We start from the raw sequence: 24,019 nt of genomic DNA on the forward strand, positions 1-24,019 counted from the left end.
TCGGCTCCACCTGAAGCCCACCTCTTACCTTTTCTGTTAGAGCTTAGAAGGCATTCGGAGATCATTTTCTAGAAGGAAAGACATAACTGGTAACGTAAGAATTGGGAAGGATAGAGGCAGCTCCGGGGTTTGAGGGAGGGCAAAGAGGGGATCTTTGAAAATCTAAAGCTAAGGATTTTTTTTTAAGGTGGAAGCAGGTAAGTCGCCGTCCCATGGGGAGCGAATTTATTCTGTTTCCATATTTAAAATTAAGGCTTATCCGTGGGGGGAGGGGGCTACCTTAACTATATGCCTTAAATGCGGTTAAGGGACATTTTGGAAAGTGCTTTGTAACGTCCTTTATTTCTTCTCTAGTTAAAGATTAAGAAAGTAAGAAAATAGGGAAGAGGAAAGAGGATGGGAGAAAGGAAAAGGAAAAATGTAAAGTCAAAGTGGTCCCATCTAGGCTGTTTGGAAGATGGGTGGAGACGAGGGGAGGCGGGTGAAGAACCGGGCAAATTTTATGGTATTGTCTGGTGGCAAAAACCGCTAGTCCTGGGGCGCGGTGTGGGGAGGTAAAGGCGCGGGGCGGGGTTGCGGGGAGACCTACACTCCTTTGTTTTAGGGAGAGGGAGGGGATGGAGAAAGGAAGTCGGGAGGGCACAGAGGGCGCGGGTGGGCAGCTGCAGGGGCGGGGAAGCGCGCGGTTAGGGAGGGACAGCGGTTTCGCAGGCGCTGGGGTGGGGTTTCTTTGTGTGAAGACTAGCCGTCCCGGGGGTGGGGGGAGTGGGGGGGTGGACGGGGGGAAGGCACCTGCAGCGCGGGGCACACAATGCGGACTGCCCCACCCTGTGCGAGCCGCGCCGGCGCCCTGCCCCCGCCACCCCCCCCCCACCGGGTGCAGCATCTCCCGCGTAAAGGGGGGCACGGGTGCGGAGCGCAGCGCGAAGCCTGGAGCCCAGCCCTGGGTAGACAGCGACGCCACGCCCCGCTCCTCGCGCTCCAGACTCCCAGCCTCGGCTTCCGAGTGAGACCTGGCCATTACCCCCGCCTTCCCCACCCTGGCCTCATTGTTCTGTTTATAGAGAGAAGAGGAGAAAAGTGGGTTAAACATTTTTCTTTTCAAAACCACATCACTTAGGGTGATTAGACTTAAACGCGATAAATTCTTGCTTCATTAATTTGATCGGTGGGGGGGAAAAGCTTTTGGAAGCTAGATATGAGTACACATAATAATTCAGATACAAAAGAGGTCAAGGTCTTTAACTGAGCCAAGTGATATAACAGTTTTGTAGGTCAAACAGTGCCAAACATCCGCAATTTTCATAGGCTCAGCCGGTGTCAAGAGACAGATACCAAACGAGGTTCCGGATCCAAGGCCTCCAACCCCAACCCCTGGGTCTTGCGCCTCTAGGGCCCCTCAGTGGCCCCCGGGGACAGGCAGGGAGGGGCTGGAGCTCAGGCGGCGGCTGGAAGCACCCCTCCCCCGGAGCGGGATGCGGAGAAGGGAAAAGAGGCGAAAGAGGTTTCCTCTGGACCACTTCGCCCTGCCCCACCCTCCCAGGAGGAGCCCGGGAGACCTCCGGGTCAGATTCTTGGCAAAGGGGAAGGGGGCTGAGGAGGGGGCCCTAGAGCGATCTGCAGTTCTATAGCCCTCTTTTCCAGCCCCGCGGTCTAGAACAGACAGGACGCCCCTCGATGTGCGCAGACCCCGGACGTTGCTCGGAGTCCGGGCTCGGAGCCGCTCCCAGCCCACGGAGTGGCTCTGCAGAGAGGCCGGCCCGAGCCCCGCCCGGCCACACAAAGGCGCGGCCCCACCCCAGCCGGCCGCGGGCCGCAGAGGTGACCCCTTTCCAGGAGTGCGAGGGGCGCTTCTCTTGCCCTCCCACAGTCCAGGGAGCCTGGGATTGCTTCCCCCAGCCGAAGCACACGACTCACACCCTGTTCAGGTGGAAACCCCTTGGGTGGTCTTGGTGCGAGAGACCCTCGCTCCTCGAGCGAGGGCTCGGCCCCACCCTTCCCAGCTGGGGCGCAGACCCGACAGCGGCTGACCGGATGGGGGCGCACTTGGCGAGCAGGCGAGTGGATCGCAGCCAGCCCTGCAGAGCCCCGCGCCGCGCCCTGCGCGCCCCTCCCCGGAGCTGGGCGCTCCCCCCCGCGGGTGCAGCCCAGGAGACCGGTTTCTACGCAGTGTCCTGAACTACCCCAGCTCCCCCCAGTCGTGTTTCGCCCTCAAGTCGGGAAAGGGTCAGAGAATGGGGGCTGGGGGCGATCTGGCTCTGCGCTCTGCACCCCCACCGAGAGGTTTCTGCTGCAGGAGGGCTTCTGCAAACTCATCACCATCATCAGTATTACTGCTGTTATTTCAAATTATTATTGTTTGATGACTCAGGTGCCATATTTGTTCAAACGGTTTGAATGATCGCATTTCAATGAGGATTAACCCTTGCTGCGCTAGCTTTTCTTCCTCCTATTCCCAACTCCCCTCTCCCAGAAAAGAATGCATTTCTTCTTTAATTATACTTTATAAAACAAGTACATGTTTGGTTGTTGTAGGGATTTTGTATATTCATAAGTGAAGGTGCTTGCTAAGGGCAGGGCTTGTGTGCCAAAGATTGCTGGAATATTCTCTGCAGAGAATTGTTTGTGGCTGCAATATTAATATATAATTGAAATATGATGATCTTAGCACTTGTATTCCATAGGCCATATCTATAAACATATCAACGTACGTTATGCACAAAATTTTAATTGTTTCTTTTTTATTTTTGAAACTCAATTTTGCACAGAAACGTGGGTCTTGAAACGGTAGCCATCGTTCCATTAATAAAAATTCCACCCCAAATACGACAAATGCAAGGGCCCTTTCTGCCATGAGTAAGCAAATCAGGAAAAGAAGTACAACCTCTGCGTTATTAAAATAATGGATTTTGAAATCATTCCAGTTCCAACACATAATCAATTAATCACCAGGGCGGATGCTTTCTCCTGATTCATTAAACAATTATTGTATTCAGCATGATTGTACTTGATGCATATAATACTCCCTGTTACCGTCTCTAATGAAGTGGACACCTTCTAAATGGATACATAAATAACTGGAAGTGGAAAGAGGAGGATTGGTCAAAATTTCAGGATAAGATGGAAAGAGAAATAGCAGTAGCTTATCATTTAATCTTATATGTATAGTTCATACCAGGCAAGTAAGCTGAGCCTACAGTAAGCATTACTGACTCAGTGTAGCCAAAGGCAAGTAGCTGTTTTAATGATATAAATTGATACATTTGCTGGTGGTTGTCTTACCTGAAAGAAAATAAAATTTTCAGTGATAATTAAGATTGGATGGTTTGTCATATTAAAATCTGCAACTTTTAAATTAAAGTTAATTAAAAGTAATCATGCTTTTGTGGTGTGACTTACAGATTTGTACTAAATTATTCTAAGGAGAAAAGGAGTATTTTTATTGTCAGAGCAATTGTCTCTGCCCTTAATCATTAACATTTTTAGCAGAGTTGTATTGTTACATTCAAAATGCGTTTGCTTACTTTTGTATTTTTTAATTATTAATGGATAGAACATGCAATAAGCATTTGACACATTATGTCTTACATCAAATAATTCGTTCTCAGTGGTGAAATGCTGCAAGAGGTTACATTTTTCTCAGATTCAAGAAATGTCCTCTCATAAAGTGTCATAAAGCCAGTTCATGCAATGAAATAGTTTTCTTCCCTGTAATTTAAGATCAAAATAATTACTCAATTCTGTGATTATCTAGTTGTAGCTATCAAGCAGAATTTTTAAGCTAAAATTCAAAATGAAATGGAAGATAAATCAATTGCATAATTAATTAAAATTTTTGTCATTGATAAATCCAAACCTTTTTTAAGAAAATGCCTGATTTATCAATAAATGTGTTTTTTATTCCAGCCAACTATACACTTACCCCACCCGAGCCCCACTCCCACCAGCTCGTTGCTCACAGAGGCTGGAGGAAGCTGGCCTCAGAGCCGAGGGCTACCCTTTTTGGGTGTGGTCACCCCAGGCAGCTGATATTTAACTCCAATTCACTCTAGTTTCCCCTGTGGTCTGAGACAAATACACATTATTCTGTTGTCACACAATCTGTGACCTTATATGAAAAACGCAAGAAATTTTCGAAAAAAGAAAAAAAATACAGAATTAGCCAGCGACCCAGATGTTTCCAGAACCAAGGCTCTTTGCTGGTTCTTCGAACTGGAAAAGCTTGGCGCCTGCATTAACTTTTCACACCACTAGAGGGCAATCATGTTCTCAAAAAAAGTAGATTTGCTTATTTTAATATTAAATTTGCTTAAATAAGCAAATCTTACTTGCTTATTTAAGCCCCGTTTCAAATACTTGCTATTTATTATAATAACTTATTTTACCTGAAGCATTTCACTTGCTTATTGGATAAGTTAATGTCATGCTTAACCTAGTGAATGAAAAGGGTTTGTGCACTTTTTCAAGGAGACATGAAATGAGCCATCTTAACAATCTGAAAGTAGGTGTTCAGTTCAGGAAGTAGGTGTAGGTCCTGGTTAAGCCTCTGATGATTTTACTTTTCTAGTATCATTACATTGTTATTGTAATGTCATTTATATTATCTGGGGAGTGGATACATAGTAGACAGTGGTCAGTAGTAATATCAAGATTATATAGGTACAGAATGTTTCAATGTTTAAATAAATTAATTTTTAAAAAACACTGTTTACTTATTCATTTATTTAAAATGTGCTTATTGCTGTGGACGCAACTGAATGTCACTCTCCACCTTCAGGGATGTTGCAAGTTAGTGGCTAAAGCAGACAGATGCAATGTGATACTGAGAGGGCTCCCCCATCCCCCAATTGGCTGTTACTGTTTCCTTCTTTTTCAGGTTTTTTTTCCATTTAAAGGATATCTCTTTTAAATTAAATCCAGTGTGATTTCAGCTCGAATATTTAAATCTAATGTTTTGTCAGCTTTCAATAATTATTGAGTATCCCCATGTAGTAGTTTTATTAGTTCAGTAGAAAATTGATGTTAATTTTAATGAAATAAGAAACAGATAAGCATAAACCAATTTTTAGGATTATCAAAATTGGATTTTTTTTAATGTTTGCATTGGTAGGGAATTCTTTTTCTCTTATATTTCATGTAACTAAAATCCAACCGTAAAATATTTAATCAGTTCATATTACTATGCTTCCCAGATTTAATGGGCATGTGAATTACCCCTGACTTTCATTAAAATGCAAATTTTAATAGAGTAGGTCTGGTTGAAGCCAGATATTCTGCATTCTTAACAAGTTCCCAGAAGATGCTGATTCTAACCACTAAATACATTGATTTAAGAAATATAAAACTGTGATATATATGTACCTTCCACAGTAAGCTCTGACATTATGTCTTAACATTTTCAAGTCTATGGCAATCTTTACAAAATATTTCACCTCCAATCTCATACACTTAGGGATTTTATTCCTCTGGGAGTTCTGTGTTCTGTGCCATCCATTCTCTTTTAATTGGACTTTTAAATATATTCGTATATTGCAGGACTCAGCAGAAGACCTTCAGGAGAATGTGGAAATAAGAATTTGTGCATGTGTATGTACCTGCGTGTGTATAAGAACAGAACGTAACTTGCGGTACAGTTGAGAAGGATGACAGATCAATAATGTTCATTCCTGTCATTCACAAAACAATATGCAGAACAAAAAGTTCAATCAGAACCTTTTACTTGTGGAATGTTGTGCAAAAGTCTGTAACCCCATTTACCACATTGGACTAATTCATTGCCAGGACTCCACACACTAAAGAAATTAACAAGGAGGATCTAGCAACACTAAAATTTTCTCTCAATATATCCTGCATTTAGCACTTACCAAATTATCTAAGAGCATTTCTTCCTGGATACCATATTAGCAAATTATTAATAATCTACTGAGCATGGATGGGTATTTGAAAACAAATTATGTGTCTGTTATCTGCTTATGTAAACTAATAAGGGACTTCTGTTATTCAATAGTGACTTTCTAAAAAGGTGACCTAGAGGTAAAGAAATATGCTGTCAAGGAATATCATCAAAGATATCCTACATCAGTCCTTCCATGCAGTGGGTTGTTGACCATGTAAAAATTGCATGTCTGGAAATGCTATCCTGATACTATGCATGAAATACTATGCATAGAAAAGGTACTATGCATGAAATATCTCAAATTATAGATTTACTATTTCCCAAATAGGGCATTAAAAACACGGTCCCAAAATAAAGCTGACCAGAGATAGTACAATACACTGTTTTTCTCTGTGAAGTTGGAGTAAGCCTCAAGGTTATCCATTCTTTTCTTCCTCCTGTCCATTTCAGGTCTCTCAAAAGCTAGGAAACTTTCCCTTTTTGCAACTCCTAGTACATTTCAAAGGGAAGAAGACAGCATTATTAACGTAATACGTGTTTTGAACATTTAATCCTAGCAGTCTTGATAGCTGGATGTGTACTTCATCAGGACATAACAAAAAAATCTAAACTAGTGGTCCTGAAAACTGAGCCAAAAAAAACTTGCTGATTGGTCCTTCAATCAATAGTTTTCCTATGATGCTGGTTGTTTTCAAGAGTCATTTTTCTGGCATAGAAGTAAATTTCAGAGTGTCTATAAGAAATTACTTTATTGATTTCATCCTTACATAGCATACATAACATGCTAGACACTAAACACTTCACACATTTCATTATCCAGGCTTCCTCAACAGTCAGTACCATTACAGATGAGGAAACTGAGGCCCAGAGAAGAGGAATGACTTTCCCAAGGTCACGTAGTTACTCAGACCCAGAATTTGAACCCAGGTGTCTCCAGAATCTTCATCTTTAATGGGTAACCTTACATGTCAGAGGTTTTCTCAATGGGGTTTGAACCAGTGACACCACCATTTTGTTTAACAGGCCCAATGGGCTCATCCTTTCTGAGCACAGAAGCACCTTGAAGATGAAACACCTTCAAATTAATGACTCGTTATAATAGCTAACCTGGGGCTTATTACAGTAATTGCCATGATTCAGGCTTTTGGAGAAAGAGAGCTATGAGACCTTGGGGGCTGTAATGTATGGCACCACCTGGCTTTCTGAAGCCTCAGCTGAGAGCACAGCAGGGACTTCTCATGTGGACACAATGATTTTCTTTCTTGAAAAAAAAAAATCTTAATCTAATCAGTGTCATCCTGGTTGACACATTTCAAATGGACTCTCAGCTGTCTCCATAGGCCCTAGATGTATAATTTTAATATTTTGTTTTATGAAATAAATCCAGAGCTAAAAGAGAGATACAGCAGTGGTATCCACATTGAGTATAACCATTAGACATTACTTGAAGATTTCTCCATCATATTATCTCAAAAGCAGACAGGCAGACAAGATTGATCTGTGAGAAGGTTCTGAATCACCTGTGACACATTTTAAATTATCTTTTAATAAAGGAATCAGGTCCTGTCATTTGTCAAGGAGACATCTGCAGTAGTAAAATCTGTGTTTATATAGCCCATTTTTATTAGTTGTGATTAAAGATAACAATTTGTGTTCATTTGTTCTTGCAAAACACTTTTATGTGAATGTAAAGGTTAATTAATGCATCTCAGCAATTATTTTGCTAGTCATCTGGAAATATAGCTTCTCGAGGAATTGTACTTAAGAAAAGAAGCCACACACACATAAAACCATAACCAAAATGTTAAGGTTTTTCTCATTTGTAATTTTGTTGACCTCCAGATTAAAATATTTAATACTTTGAAAAATTATAAGATTCCAAAAATTTGTTTTTGTGACCAAACATAGATAATTATAGTTCTTGCATAGTACATTAAATGTAATGCTTTCTGGAATTGATTGTTTAAATCATAAAGTGGTGGCTATAAGAATGCTTATTTAGCAGTTATTCTTCTGGAGTAATTGTACTTCAGACGTCAGATTGTTTATCATTCGTTAGCACAAGTACTAAGTATAACAGTAAATCATCAGTGATATGAATCTGTCCATCTTTTGGTTATATGTCTCTATCAGTATAAAAATAAACTGATGAAATTCATCTAGACTTAGTTCCACAGATACTTGCACAAGAAAGTATTTTAAAGTTTAGATTTTCATTCTACTCCCTATCTTGGAAGATTTTTTTTCCCCCCTTTTAAAAGCAACCATAATGGAGCCAGTTTTGTTCCAAAACTGATTACAGTAAGCCTAGTAACAGTCTTTCAGTTTGGGCTTTCTAGTAAATAGAAGCCTAACTCACATGATGAAGTTCAATCTATAAAATGCTGTTTCAGAACTGAGACAAGATGAGAATATCATATCAAGATGTTACTGCTTAACAGTTCTAGACTCTAACGGGGAGGAGCACTGGTCACGTCAAGCAATTGGAGGGAGGCTATGCAGCCTGCCTTAGAACCCTGCTACAGAACATTCAGACTTGTCTTTACTACTCCATGCTGCTTTTTTTCCTAACACACTAATGTCTATTGTTATTTAAGTCTTAGCTTTATCTGAGCAGTGTCGGTTAGCACCCTTCTCACAGTAGTTGTTCAAACACGTGAAATACCACGAGCTGATTCTAGTCTTTTGATGTCCAGGTTGCATGATCCAAGACTCCTGTTACTTTAAAAGTCATCTGTTCATTCTACTTCTGACCTACTTTTTCCTTTTACAATTAAAAAAGAAGCAGGTAAACATAGAAGATTGAAAATGTTCAAAAGAAGAATTAGCATGACCTATCATTATGGGACCTTGTGGTTCTCAGAAAATATTCACAAGCTCCATCCTTTTTAACTTTCAAATACTCCCTATGAAATGAGCATAGTATACATGTTACTCTGTTTAAAAATGCTCAGAAAACTTCCTTAAGCAAGTTTACATATGATAAGCTTTAGAGCCAGAACACATTGCATTATTTATGTAATAGTACATATAACATATATATGGTATATATAATATATTTTATTATTATACATATTTATATGTGTAATCAAGATATGTATATATCTTTATTAGACCTTTATATACATATCTCTTTATTAGAACACAGGTCTAGTAAAAATACACATCTTTATTAGACCTGTATATGATTTTACTGATATATGAAATCTATAAAACAAAATAAAAATTCATAGATAGGTGAGGGGGTGCAGGATTGGGCAAAATAGGTGAGAAACATTAAGTACAAATTTTCAGTTATAAAATAAATAAAGCACAGGAATATGATGTACAACATAGGTAATATAGTCAATAATATTGTAATAACTTTGTTATACATGATGACAGATGGTAACTAAACTTATTGTGGGAATCATTTTATAATGTGTAAAAATACTGAATCAATATGTTGTTCACCTGACATTAATATAATATTAAAGTCAATTATACTTCAATAAAAAGATGTAGATATCTAATATACATTGCATATCTTAAGATTATATGATTAGGTAGAATTAGATTAGACACGATATCTATGATATATATCATACATATCACATCTGTTTTAGATATGTTATGATAATATATAATTAAGTAAGCTAATAAAGTTGAGCACTTTTTCTCCTGTCCAGTAATGAAATATGCACAAGTGAAGAAAGGCAGGCATTGAGTGGGTTTGCCTTCAGTCTAAAGTTATTATTGGTTAATGGCATTAATTAAAATAGATTCAAGCACCCATTCCATTCTGATGCCTATGCAAGGTGTTGTAAAAAAAATATAAATAATCATGGTCCTCACCGTTGGAGAATTTAGTTTTTTGAAGAAAACAGAACCCTGAACATCCAAAAAATAATAATAATAACCAGTAATAATAGCTTATAACTATACATAGAAGTGTCTGCCATTTTAACAATTTTGCTATACTACCCTGAAGTATGGAGAAGGCAATGGCACCCCACTCCAGCACTCTTGCCTGGAAAATTCCATGGATGGAGGAGCCTGGTGGGCTGCAGTCCATGGGGTCGCTAAGAGTCGGGCACGACTGAGCAACTTCACTTTCGCTTTTCACTTTCATGCATTGGAGAAGGAAATGGCAACCCACTCCAGTGTTCTTGCCTGGAGAATCCCAGGGACGGGGGAGCCTAGTAGGCTGCCGTCTGTGGGGTCGCACAGAGTCGGACACGACTGAATCGACTCAGCAGCAGCAGCAGCAGCAGCAGCACCCTGAAGTATTATTATAATACAGTACATGATACACTAAGACCGTCAATTAGGAAGAACAGAGATCCACCCAAAGGCTATTAAGGCACCTCTGGCAGATCAGAAGTGGATATGGGGGTTAGATGGACATAGGTTTAAGTCTTGACCCATCTATTCACTATCTGATAATCCTTGAGTGAATTATCATCTCTATACTGCCATTTTTTCAATCATATCTCACAATATATCTCAGGGAAAAATAATACCACCTAAATTACACGGTTGTTGTCAGACAGAAAAAGGCAAATACTGTATGATATCACTTATATGTGGAATCTAAAAAAAGTACAAATGATATTTTTGCATACATGCAAACCAGAAACAAACACACAGACATAGAAGGCAAGTTCATGGTTACCAAAGGAGAAAGGGGAGAGCGGAGGGACAAATCAGGGGTATGGGATGAACAGATACAAACTACTATGTATAAAATAAGTAAGGATATACTGTATAGCACAAGGAATTACAGCCATTATCTTATAACCTGTAATGGAGTATAATATGAAAAAATACTAAATCCCTGTTCTGTACACCCGAAACTGTTGCAGTGTTGGAAATCAACTATACTTTGATTTTTAGAAAATCACATGGTTGTTGAGAGGTTAAGTAAACAATTCAATATTAAGTATTTCATAATCCAAATCCATCACAGGCTTCCCTGTTGGCTCAAACAGTAAAGAATCTGCCTGCAATGAGAGAGACCTGGGTTCGATCCCCTAGAGAAGGGAACAGCTACCCACTCCAGTATTCTTGCCTGGAGAATTCCATGGACAGAGGAGCCTGGTAGGCTACAGTCCATGGGGTTGCAAAGAATTGGACATGACTAAGCGACTTTCACTTCACAATCCAAATAGTAATCCCCTTCCCTGACACCTTCAATGGATGATGAAAATAGTAAACAAAAATATTAATTTAAACAACTAAATTATTTTACTTTGTAAATTTTACATATAATAACAAATCTACTAGAATTACTTGGAATTTAGGAAATGATCATTACTAAATAATTCTTTGTGGTAGAGGGAGAACTGATAACAATATTTAAGAAACAGCTGCCAATATCATATATCTCTAAGATAAATCCATTCCAGGAAATGCCAGAATCAAAAGTATTGGGTTGGCCAATAAGTTCATTCAGGTTTTTCCATAAGATGTTAGAGAAAACCTGAGCAAACTTTTTGGCCAATCCAATGCATTTCTTCTGAATTTATTTCTCATCTCATGTTTCCCTGTTGTATTTCATATCTCATCCTCCCTCAAATATATATATAGCATGAATAAAACTAACCATCTTGCCTACCTAGTAAGGCTCATCAACATAAAATAGCATATTCAGTAGAAATAAAAACTGATTCCAGAAGCATTAAAATGTAAAAGTCCTCACTGAATTTTCTTGGAGAGCAGTCTCTTGTGCTTAAAAAGGTTATTAACCTGTCAGTTTTGGGGGAAATTATATCACATGCCACACTCAGACACACACACAGACTCTCTTGTTCTTAAGGTCTTATCAGCCCATCAGTTTTATCCAAATCTGACATCACTTGACTATTTCATAATCTCTCTTTCCTATTTCTTCTATTTCCTCCCTACCTAGAACCCTCCTGCTCCCTTCCATTTCAACACCCATCCTTCAGCTAGATCTTTTCTTTCAGGAATAACTTCAGATATTTCTTACCTGGACCAATTTAGCCTTCCTACTCTCCACCCGTTAGTAAATAAGCACAACAAAAATAACTAGAGCCAAGCAGTAAAAACAGAATACTCCTTAGATAACTCTGATGGGCAAATGGATACAGAGATGTACAGTTTAGTAGTGTTCTCCAAGTCATTCATAAAAATAATACCTTTTCAATCAATAGTGTTCCAAGTACTGATCAGTAAAACACTATAAAATATTAGTGGAATGTTATTATTTAAATAATTACAATAAATAAGTAAGATTAGCATTCATCTAACATCTGACGTTAGAGACTTAAGGGAGCATAATTGACTACTGACTTAAACGGACATTATCACTATTTTGTTTTGCCTCCAATCCATCAATTCATATAAATATATGGTACATAAGCCTGGAATTATATTTATGACATAATTGTAGGCATATGAATAGAAACATGTTTACATTTACAAGTGTAGTGTAGTCCTTTGACAAATTAGATACTGTTGATGACTGCCATCTACATATAAAAATGCTCCATATTGTTCACATTTATAGGCCATAAAATGCAGATGATAAAATATCATCTTTCTACTCTCTCATAAACAAGAAATAATGACAAAGGAGGAGCTTTATATGAAAGCAATTTACAATTACAATTGTAATTGTAATTAATTGTACAATTAAATTTACAATTTAAACACTCACAGGGTTATAATATATTACACTGAGTAGAAAAATTAAGCTGTAAAGAAAATGTAGATATTCTCTCACCTTAAAAAGTCAAACAAGGTTCCAAATGCCTAACCAAAACACGAAAGTACAGAGAAAAGACCTGCATCTCTTCCATTAACAAAACACTTGGTTTTTAAAAGAGCTTAGTAGTAGAATAAAAGAAAATGCAATGCAGTATCTAAGATGAACATTTTTTATAAGTTCAGCATTAACATTGAAGAAATATTGAATTAAGCTGCTTTGAAAGAATTGAATTCCACCTGCTGAAATTTTTCTTAAGATGAATTTTTTAAGCATACACAGTAGCAGTCTGTATTGGGGTTTTGAGTTTCAGGAAGCTATATTCCAACACATGCAAGAGAACAGTCGCAGAAAAATGTAACTTGGGAGAGCACAATGAATTTTATTACCTGCTTGCAGAGCTGAAAAGAATAAACGCATACCCACTTTCGCTGCTGTGTGTGTGTTGGGGTTTCCCTGGTGGCTTAGGTGGTAAAGAATCTGCCTGCAATTCAAAAGGCGTGGATTCAATCCCTGGTTCATGTAGCTCCTCTGAAGAAGGAAATGGCAGCTTATTCCAGTATTCTTGCCTGGAGAGTTCCATGGACAGATGAGCCTGGCAGGCTACAATCCATGGGGTTGCAAAGAGTTGCACATGGCTGAGTGACTAACGCACACACACGCTTCGTTGTCAGTAAAAGAATCGCAGAAAAATACATAAATTGGGAGAAAGCAATGAATTTTACAACTTGCTTACATAGCTGAAAAGAATAAATGCCTACCCACTTTTGCTGCTACTGACAACAAATAGCCAACATTTTATCACTTTTGATAAATTTTAGAAGTGAACGCTGAATACATGGAGTGAGGACCAGTCAGCTAAGTCAAATAAGATTTCTCAGAACTGCTTCTGAAAAAGAGTTTGGTCTCCTAGAAACAAAGAGTAAGCAGGCTTTGCAAATCAACTTCAAATCTAGCTCTCCTTGATCTTTCTTCCTGTGAACTCTACAGGTTTACCATTTAGCAATGCACTAGGCAATTAGCCACATACTGACTTGTAGCAACTTTCTGTGGTCATCATATTCCCTGTCGTTTATCGGCCTCCTACTATGCATGAACCAGGGACATGTCACATACCCCTCTGCCCTTTTTCCTATTTCATTTTTATGTCAACTCTTAAACAGGTTTCATTATCCCCACTTGACAAGGAAGGAAGGGAGAAGCCACAGGAAGTTCTGTAACTTTGTCAAAGTCACATACATTGTTCAGGGCAGAGGCAGGTTTCAGGTCTCAAGCTCCCTCTATTCGCTCCAACTGCCTTGCCAAGAATGGTTGTTGACTTTGTGTGTTGCTACAGACATTATTTGTCTTATATGCAACTATACTAAGGGTTTCTTTTAGGCCAGAACCACATTTCATGCACCTCATCTCCCCTCATGGCTGGCAGTAATAATACTGTTGGCTAATGTGCATTGAGTATTTAGTGTGCTGAGTGTAGTGACACTGGGCCAAATACCTTAAGATTATTACCATCCCCATTTCACAGGTGGGCAAGGGAGGGAGGGCAAGTCACCCACAGCTCGTAGATGCTCGGGCTAGGATTTGAAACAAATCAATCTGACCCCGGAACCTGCATGGGCAACAGTGCTTACAGCCTCCCTTGGACACAGCAGGGGCTCCATTTGTGTTCAGTAATTTGATAAGGATGAAGTGAAGTCTCAGAATTACAAGAAGAAAAATGCCACAGCATTTCACTATAGCCACACTCTGCAGGACTTCAAAAGTCAAAAAACAAAGAACATGCTAGAGAGGATTAATCTTTGTAACAATATCTTATACTAGTTAGCACTTCGGTTTCGCAAAACATCATTTAATTCAGTCTCAACAATGATATCTTATCCTACCCCCATTTTTTTGGATTAACTCATATTTAGAAGGTTTAGTAAATTTGTTAAAGTTGGATAGATCCTAAACTAGAGCGTAAATCTTCTTATATTTTTTCTATTATGCCAAGGTAATATTTATTCATCTTTTGTCAGTATCATGGGCTTCCCTGGTGGCTCAGCTGGTAAAGAGTCTGCCTGTAATGCAGGAGACCCAGGTTCAATCCCTGGGTTGGGAAGATTCCCTGGAGAAGGAAATGGCAACCCACTCCAGTATTCTTGCCTGGCAAATCCCATGGAGCGGAGCCTGGCAGTCAGTTCTCCAGGCCAGAATACTGGAGTGGGTTGCCATTCTCTTCTCCAGGGGATCTTCCAACCCTGGGATCAAACCAGGGTCTCCTGCATTGCAGGTGGATTCTTTACCAGCTGAGCCACCAGGGAAGCCCAGAAAAGCAACAGAACCTATAAATGAATGCAGAGGAGACATTTACCTGCCTCTTTTTTTCTCCTTACATAGAGGGACGTGCTTACCAGCTGTGAAGTTGACCTTATGAAAGACAGGGTGAGCTGGTTGCTTAAATTTTGCCTGGAAACTGAGCAGTTATTGTTGTGTTACTAACTAGCACCATTTGAAACTATTGCCATAGTTCCAGCTATGGGATAAGGGCTAAGTGACAGAGGCAGGCCACCACAAAGCATGGAAATTCCTGTCTGTAGCATAAAAGGAAGTTAGTAAATTTACTGGAGAGAATCAGTGAGCTCAGTCTGGGTCCAACATCTGGGCTCTTAACCCCGCACTCTTCACCTATCCTCTGTGGGGAAGCCAGCTGAGCCACAGAGAGATGGGGGGTGGGAGGGGACAGGGGAACGGTGTGTGTGTGTGTGTCGGGGGGGTGGTGATGGTGTCATTTGCAGCTGGTGACAGCTCCTCCCTGCTCAGCCACCAAGAGATTAGCGTTTATAGAACACTAACTGCCACATCCCTGGAGAAGGAAATGGCAGCCCACTCCAGTATTCTTGCCTGGAAAGTCCCATGGACAGAGGAGCCTGGCAGGCTACAGTCCATAGAGTAACACAGAGTCGGACGCAACTGAGCACAACTACCTCACACAACTCTATATGCACACATTAAATGAGACACCTTCTCTCACCCTCGGAACCTTAAATATGGTTGGGAAGAAATGATTAACAGCAAACGCAGCAGTAAAGGAACAAGGGCTAAGCTTAACAAGCCAGGAATAGGACTGTGGCTTTCAAAGGAGAAGAGACTCAAAGGCCCTTGCAATGGAAACCATCAAGTTTGAGTCCCTTCTGTGTTTTGGAAGTCACAACCATGAGAGACATTTCTGAATTTTCACCTTAACCTGGTATTCCGATCCTCTGTCCTGCTCTATACATTATTACTTGGACAATTCTTTGAACTTGTGAACAATATCCCAAACCAAAAGTACACTTTTTCATGAATGTGTTTAGGCTGAACAAATCTAGGGAAAACAGAACATAAAGGAAAGCCCATATTGTGCCTATAAGTATGTATTACCAAGCTGTGATTTTTAAAATAATATCAGCAATTTATTATGCCAAATTCCTATTCATATTTATCTAGACAGATCAAACACTTGATACTAGTTTGCCTTTAGGTTTTTAATTAGGAATGTTCATGACCAAATCGAGGGCTACTTGCTATGTAAAAAAAATAAGTCTGATCTCACTCAACCAGTAATGATATGTAATCTTTCTCATATCTTAGAAATGAGTATTATAAACTCAAAAAGAACTCAAGATGGCATCCGAAACCTTACATTTTCTGCATCACCTAGTCTGCCTAATTGTGAAAATAGATACATATTTAAAGCCAAAAATAGATCTTCCATGTAGTATGGGGTAAAGTTGTTTGCTCAAATAGTTAGACAATTTGAAATTCAAACCACAAGTAGCTTTGTGGATCACATTATATGTAACATTTTGTGTCTATCATGTAAATATTTATTATGAAATACAAAGTTTTGGTAAGAGGAAAATTTACAAAGCAAAAATATGAAGAGAAAGTTTTCCTTTTCTTTAAAAATGTAATGGCTTAAAATAATTTGTTTAAAAGATAGATAAAGGAAACCCTTAGCAAAGAAAACACAAAAGAATGAATCAGCACATAATGAGAAGCTAATTCATTTAAAGACAAAATTGCTAAATTTGTAGAATCATAAAATTCCAGAGCTTGGGAATACCAACTATCAATGAGAAGAAAAAAAAAAAAAAATCCAGAGAAATTAAATAGCTTGTCCAAAGTCTTAACATAAAAATCTTAAGTTCTGAGACGACTTCAAAGTTCTGTTCTTCCTTCCAGTTCTGAGATGCTATAGCTAGCTAGTGATTCCAACTGCATTAAACAAAATGCAGTCCTAATAATATTTATGTTGATGATCTTAAAGTAAGTTTTTGCAAAATAGTGCTCACCAATTCAAGTCAACCAGACTTCGTAGAAGCAGAAAAACAATGCATAACCAGAACATAATAATGTTTTGTTACATTATTTCCTCAGTAATAATATATTTCCTCAAAGTATGAACAAACTCTCCTGATCACTCAGTTATTTTTATTTGTATCTTAAAGGTTGAGTGTATTGTGAAATTCACCCTTAAGAGAACATACAGTTACTTTTTAAATATTTCTGGACTTTTTGTGACATATGTTGCTTATTTCAAATAAATCAAAACCCAAATTTCAGTATCTTTAGCCTTTCTATAGCCATTTGCTTTATTACAACAAAAGGCAAAAGGATACTTTGTCATGCAAAGAACAATAACTTAACAAAACTACATTCATCTTAGTACAAGCGTATTAGACTTTTGTGCCGCTGAAAATGACCATTTCTTAGAAAAGCTTTAATTTCCAGAAAAAAAAAAAAAACAAAACGATGTGAAAGAAAGAAAATTTAGAAAACTTCTCTTGGACCAAGTTGCCTTTTATATTTTAATCTTGTTTGTAACAGTCATGACCCAAAATTGGGAATTCAAAAGCTTCTGACATTTTACTTACTTGCTTTTTATATTGCTTTTCATCCCTTGCAGAAAATTATACTTACGTAAGTTCAAGTATATGATGGGAAGAATCCTGTTTCAGAAAATGAGTCTTTACATGGTAAAGCCTAAAGAAGTAGCGTTTGATTTTCAAAACAGAAAGCAGTTTCCATGGCATGTTTAGGTTAACCTTGAAATTCCTTCCACACTGTTTAGCTGCCTCGAAAATGGATGCTGGAGGTAATCACCCAGCGGAAGCTATACCATTAAGAGACTTCACATTCATTTCAAATGCTCTGGTACTTTCATCTGTTCCCAGAGATATTCAAGAAGAGTATCACTTAATTTGTGTTTTTTAATATTGGTAGGAGTTCTAAATTTTGATAATGTGTCTTTTTCTTTAAATATTTATTTGTTTGTTTTATTGTCTATGACACAAAATGACTGCAGGACATATTACTTAAGTGTGGCTAACAAGGTCACAAGATTTGTTTTCATTCAGGGGAAGAAATTTACCTGACTGCTCAGTTTTTGTTCCCTACTCCAGTTACCTAGGCATTTAATACACAGTTTTTGAATGGATGACTAGAAGAGAACTCTGAGCAACATGCTTTGAAAATCCAACTTTTAGAGCACTAGTGAGTAAATATTACATACAATAAGACTCTAGCATTCTCCTTAGGTTTTGAGAAACAAGCAAAATACCAGCTCCTATATGAGGCTTTTGTGGCCTTTTCCTGAAATATTGTCTATTAATCATCTATATACCATTCATTTCCTAAGAAAAATTTTAGGGAGACTGCTATAAATACAGCTTGTATACTACCCAGATAGGAATTCTAGTCAATGGAAACTTATTAAGTATTATTTAACAATACCAGTAAGTTAAATGCTTCTTTTATTCTCAGTTGATGCTAGTAACTATTAAAAGTAGTAAGGATTTTTTAAGACCCATTCAGAACTGAAACAACAATATGGAACTCTTCAAATGCATAGAAATATTCCACCATTCCAAGGGAGTAGAGATTTGTGTGAAAACTTCAAGAACTATGCTTTCAACTGCTAGCAAATTTTCAGATTGGTAGAGGAATTAAATCAGGATATAACTAACAGGGGACTTCCCAGGTGGCTCATGGCAATTCACTCCACTATTCTTTCCTGGAGAATCCCATGGAAAGGGGAGCTTAGCAGGCTATAGTCCACAGGGTCACAAAGAGTCAGACACGACTGAAGCGACCCAGCACGCACACACACGCGCACACACACACACACACACACACACACACACACATAACTAATAGGAATTGCCCCACAAATTATTGCTGAATCCCTGCTTAATCAGATTGTTTTCTTCTTAATGTTCTGTGTAAATTAGCATATTCCATTATCTGAAGATAAGCAACCCCATCTTGTAATGACAGAGAGGACTCCCTTTGAATTCATTGTATCTTCAGCATCTAAACCACTGATCAATTCAAGGAAAAAGTCACCTGGCCCATTAAGTGAGATAAAGTTATGTGAATCTTATAATTTTTTTCTGTTTCTCATTTGTCATAAAAGTCTTGCATTTTTCATTTCTGAAAGTTCTTGCTTGCACTGAGAATATAATAGGAAATTCACCATATATGCAGTTTTATACTTCCTTTTGCAGTTCAGAAACATGAATCACAGTCAGGCTTAATTCTAAAATCCATGGGAAGGGGAACCTAGGACTTATTTTCTAGAGAAAGACAACAAAAAGAATAAAGAAACAAATATCCTCCTCATTGTCGACCACAACATTTTCGATTCTAGAATTTATACCATAGTCAGTCTGCCTAGGAAGTATGAGTTTTTCTGAATTAAGAATGGGTACAGGGTATTTTTCTACTCTCAGTCAAATGTTAAAAAGTAATAGGACAAGATTTAAATCAGTTGGGTGTCACATTTAGCCATTTTGAAGACACAATTCAGAGAACATCATGGCAGCCCCTGAAGGGCCCTTCTGTGGTATCTCAGATGGTACAGAATTTGCCTGCAATGCAGGAGACCCAGGTTTGATCCCTGGGTCAGGAAGATCCCCTGAGGAGGGGAATGGCAACCTACTCCAATATTCTTGCCTGGAGAATTCCATGGACAGTGGAGCCTGGTGGGTTACAGTCCATGGGGTTGCAAACAGTCAGACACAGCTGAGCAACTAACACTTTCCAGTTCAGGAGACCACAGGGAAGAAGAGAAAAAAAGCCGTTGCTCCATGAGAACTTCACTCAACCAGATGAACAGACTCTCTGTTCTTTCGCTCTGATTTTCTCTCATTTTAGTCCCAACCAATTTAGCTATCATCCTAGGCTTGTGACTACTGCTGGAGACTTAAGAAAAGTATATCCTTTGATACCTAGAATTAGGCTTGGTGAGAAAATCTTGACTTGCAGACAAAATAAAGTGCTTCCATTTCTCCTGTGTAAACCACAGTTTAGTTTGGTTTCCATGTAAGACTACAAGAATTTCTTTCATCACGGGGAAAGATAAAAGAACAGCACCCTGCATCATTAAATTCTCATTAAACTGGACAGACCTTTGACTTGGAAGTAAGAATACGATGAAGTTCCAAGTTGATACAATTTACTGCTTTTATTACAATTTTGACCACAGGGACTGATTCAGGTCACCCAGTTTCTTTTCCTTGTTACAACTGCTTGACCAATTATCAATGGAATTGAAATTTAAGAGTCTCATATGCTTCTGTAAAATCCAATGATGAGTTGCACAGCTTTGACCTTCTTAAATGTCCCTTGATTTGATTTGATATCTATTCCTACAGAAAAAATACGCTGCTTTGGCTGATCAAAATGTTAACCTTTCAAAACCTCCATGGCTATTATAGCTTAGGAGATCATAATTCTTATGGGGAGATGTGCATGGAATAAATACCAGCTGAATCCATATTTATACTAAGCCAATTAGCATTACATCATCATGGCAGAAATATCTAGACCATTACCTCATATCAGAGATCTTCTGGGATGTTAAAATAGATCATGAAAAATCTGAGATTTCTTTTTCATGTAAATGTTAAGTTCTCAATTACGTATTCATCAAGCAAAGTTTTTTTAGGGCCCAGATAGAAGCCAATATAGTATGCAAATGTTTTAAATAAAGTCATTTTCATGCATTTCATCCTTCAATAGGAAAATCAGTCATGGAGCTCTTGAAAGTATTTCTAAATGGGATGATAGATTTGACTTTTAGAAAATAATCTGACCTGAGGCTCTAGGACCCCAAAACAATCAGACTACCAAACACAACACACACACACAATATGGTCAAAATCAAGTTAAAGTGAGCAGCAGGAGCTTAATTTATGACATGAATAAAGCATCAGAAAAAGAGCTTATAGGTAACTGATTCTCACCTATTTGAAGACTTAGAAAATAGGAGGGCTAGAGAGAAAGACAGAGTTAGGAGATCGGTGGTAGAATGTGGGTTCGGTATTTAATGATTGTGGGTATAAATCTTGAGTCTTTTTAGAACTGATTAGCCTAGAACCCTGTCTCTCCCCTTATGTCATTGAAACCGTGTCACCAGCACCCAGAGGACTACCAAGAATATCCACAACTGTCACCCCTATTTGCAGATTCTAAAGATGCCCCTACCTGAAAATGCTAGGCTTTTTTTCCTCCAAAGAAAGAGGTACTTTTAATTTACTGTTTATATCTAACAAATTGGAAAACTTCAAATGTTGTCAATGAAATCTCTTAGAAACCAATGCAAATATACTTGCTGTGAAACCAGTGCTAGGGAACTATATCCTACATTATATATATCATCTACCTTGGCCCTTTACTTTCTGCCTAGAGACCTTTCAAAAGAAGAAATTGAGATTGACTCCAAGTTGTGTATTTTAGGACTTGCAAAAAAAAAAAAAAACCTTTGCTGGACTAAGATGATCACAGGGAAACATGAGAAAGGAAAGGAAGAAAGGAAGGTGCTAACAGACCCTGAGCATCCTTCATCAGAGCCCCTGAAACCCAACTCCATAGTCAGATGGTCAATGCCCTGAATGACTGTGTTCATACAGATGTTAAGAACACTGTTCTGTGGCGACACAGACAAGCAGCCCATTCAGCGATTATGAAGTATTTCTTCCCAAAATAGTATATAAATGATATTTCCAGAGCATTCCATAACTATCATTCATATATTAATAGGAAGTCTAATACATATCACTTTATTTTACACTCAGCATTAGCCAAAACTGAGAAGTCAAATAAAATTTTTCTCAGAATGAGTAAGCAAATGATATTTTTGTCCAAGTCAAATAACAAAGTGAGTATGAGAAGTCATATTTATGGCCACTCCCACACCACCCAGGTGAAATACAAAACTGAACATTTCTTAAAAACTCATTTTTAATTATTTGGACCTTTCAAAAACAATGTGGAATATTGCCATGAATAATATACATTATTTTCTTGTTGAAACACAGTATGTATAAAATTAACATGTATTGAAAGTTTAGGCAAAGGGTTGGAGTCTGATATACATTTAGAAGAATGGGAAAAATGATTTTATACATATATAATTTATATGCTGTATGTTCCCAACCCAGGGACTGAACCCAGGTCTCCTGCACTGCAGGCAGATTCTTTACCATCTGCTTCCCTGGTGGCTCAGACAGTAAAGAATCTCCCTGCAATGCGGGAGACCCAGGTTCAATCCCTGGGTCAGGAAGATCCCCTGGAGAAGGAAATGGCAACCCATTCCAGTATTCTTGCCTGGGAAATCCTGTGGACAGAAGAGTCGGCAGGCCACAGTCCATGGGGTCAGAAAGAGTCAGACATGAGTGAAGCGACTTAGCATACACATTGCTATTATTCAGAGTTCATTGTAACCACTTGGAAAAAATGGAAAAACTATGTGTTCATACACCATTAGCTTAAGTGGATATTGCTATAAAATCATTATACATCATGTGGGTTGAATTTTAAATGAATTTACTAGGGAAATTCACTTACTTGAAAACATTAATAGTTAATAGCAAATGCAGCCAACAATGAAAACTATTATATGGAATTACCTACCTCCGCCCATATCCTTACAAGCATGCACACTCTGGTGTTGAGTGTAGTGAAAAGATTAATATATGCTGACTTCCAAAAACCAATGAAGGAAATGATTGTCAATTCAAAGGGTGAAATTTCAATAGTGAAATCTTAATAACATGTTTCTACTAGCATTTGCACTTGCTTGGGATTTATTTTATTGGTAATAAAAAGTTTATCCAAATTATGTATATTTCAGTACTTCCACCCATGGTCTGTTTTCTGCAAAGCCAACTTATCTTACTGAACTCAGTTTTAGCAACACTTTCTCTGGAAAGCTTCCCTTGGCTACCCAGCCATGAGGCTCTCTCACTCTCTGCCCTCTACCCTTGACTCCAAATTTCTATCAATTCAGCTTTCATAAAATCCCTTGCATCTTCTCTTTCCTTTTCCTCTGCTTTACCATTTCCCAAAGTCACACTGCATTCTCTACTGAACTTTATTCCATTGTTTCTTAACTTTATTCAGTGTGTCTCCTGGTGTCTTTCCTGAATAAAATGGCCAAATAGATCTAAGAAGAACCTTTTATCAGGCAATCCCACTTTCAAAATGTTCCACGGCTACCTATTGCTAGGATCACTTGTAACAGACAAATTTTCCAGCCATGAAAGAGGATGTCATTAATGGGCTTAAACCAGAGCGACACAGGCAAATGAGAATTTACAGAAAATCAACCCAATGCCAACTCTGTGCTGCTCAACTTTCTCACACAAATATTCCTAAGGGTGGGATCAAACTCTCAGGTTCAAATTTCTTTTAAATTTACACATTTAAAATTCTTAAAATTTTATACAACATTTTAGTATATATTCATGTTTGTTTTAATATAAACATAATGTTTTAAGTCACAACAATCCTTTCACATGAGCAAAAATTCAAAACATCTTACCCACATCCTGGCATACAACTGACCTCAAAGAAGACTTATGATCAGGGCACAACTTCTAACACCCCTTTGTGGCATAGTCTTTGAGAAGGCTGTGTACTGAAACACGGAGGACGCCATTCACAAAGATTAGGAAGTGAATGATGCTCCCTGGAATGAGCTGAGTCATTCATCCTTAAGTGAACTCACTGTTCCACCCATAAAAGTTTTCCATATGGTCTCTTTAGAAGACCATTTCCATGTCAACAATAATAAACTTGCCTTCTCTCTTCTTTGTTTCCCTCTTCTCTTTTCAGGCTTACAATTACAGTCCACTTGGCTCTGGCCGCCATATATTGGATTGGTCAAAAAGTTCATTTGGGAACTTGTTATGGAAAAACCCAAATAAGCTTTTTGGTGAACCCAATAAAATACAAGATACTCAGTTAAAGTTAAATATTAGAAAAGCATAGAATGGCTTTCAGTATGTCCCATGCAATATTTAGATTAAAACTTAACTAGATGTTGGTATTTTTATTTGCTTTAAATCCAGCAACTCTAACGATAAAGTCATTCCTGACCACCCTCT

General features: G+C 38.4%; 1 protein-coding gene and 1 non-coding gene across 2 annotated transcripts in view; both read left to right on the forward strand.

The window, feature by feature from the left end:
• The window catches only part of STMN2 (stathmin 2), a 58,968-nt gene that overhangs the window by 123 nt on the left and 34,826 nt on the right, over positions 1–24,019 (forward strand). The gene's annotated exons all lie outside the window — the stretch shown is intronic.
• Positions 14,635–14,706, forward strand: TRNAY-GUA (transfer RNA tyrosine (anticodon GUA)). The gene has a single exon. It is a non-coding gene; the product is annotated as a tRNA-Tyr (tRNA).

Source organism: Ovis aries, chromosome 9 (genome assembly GCF_016772045.2).
Source record: "Ovis aries strain OAR_USU_Benz2616 breed Rambouillet chromosome 9, ARS-UI_Ramb_v3.0, whole genome shotgun sequence".
Taxonomy (NCBI): Eukaryota; Metazoa; Chordata; class Mammalia; order Artiodactyla; family Bovidae; genus Ovis; species Ovis aries.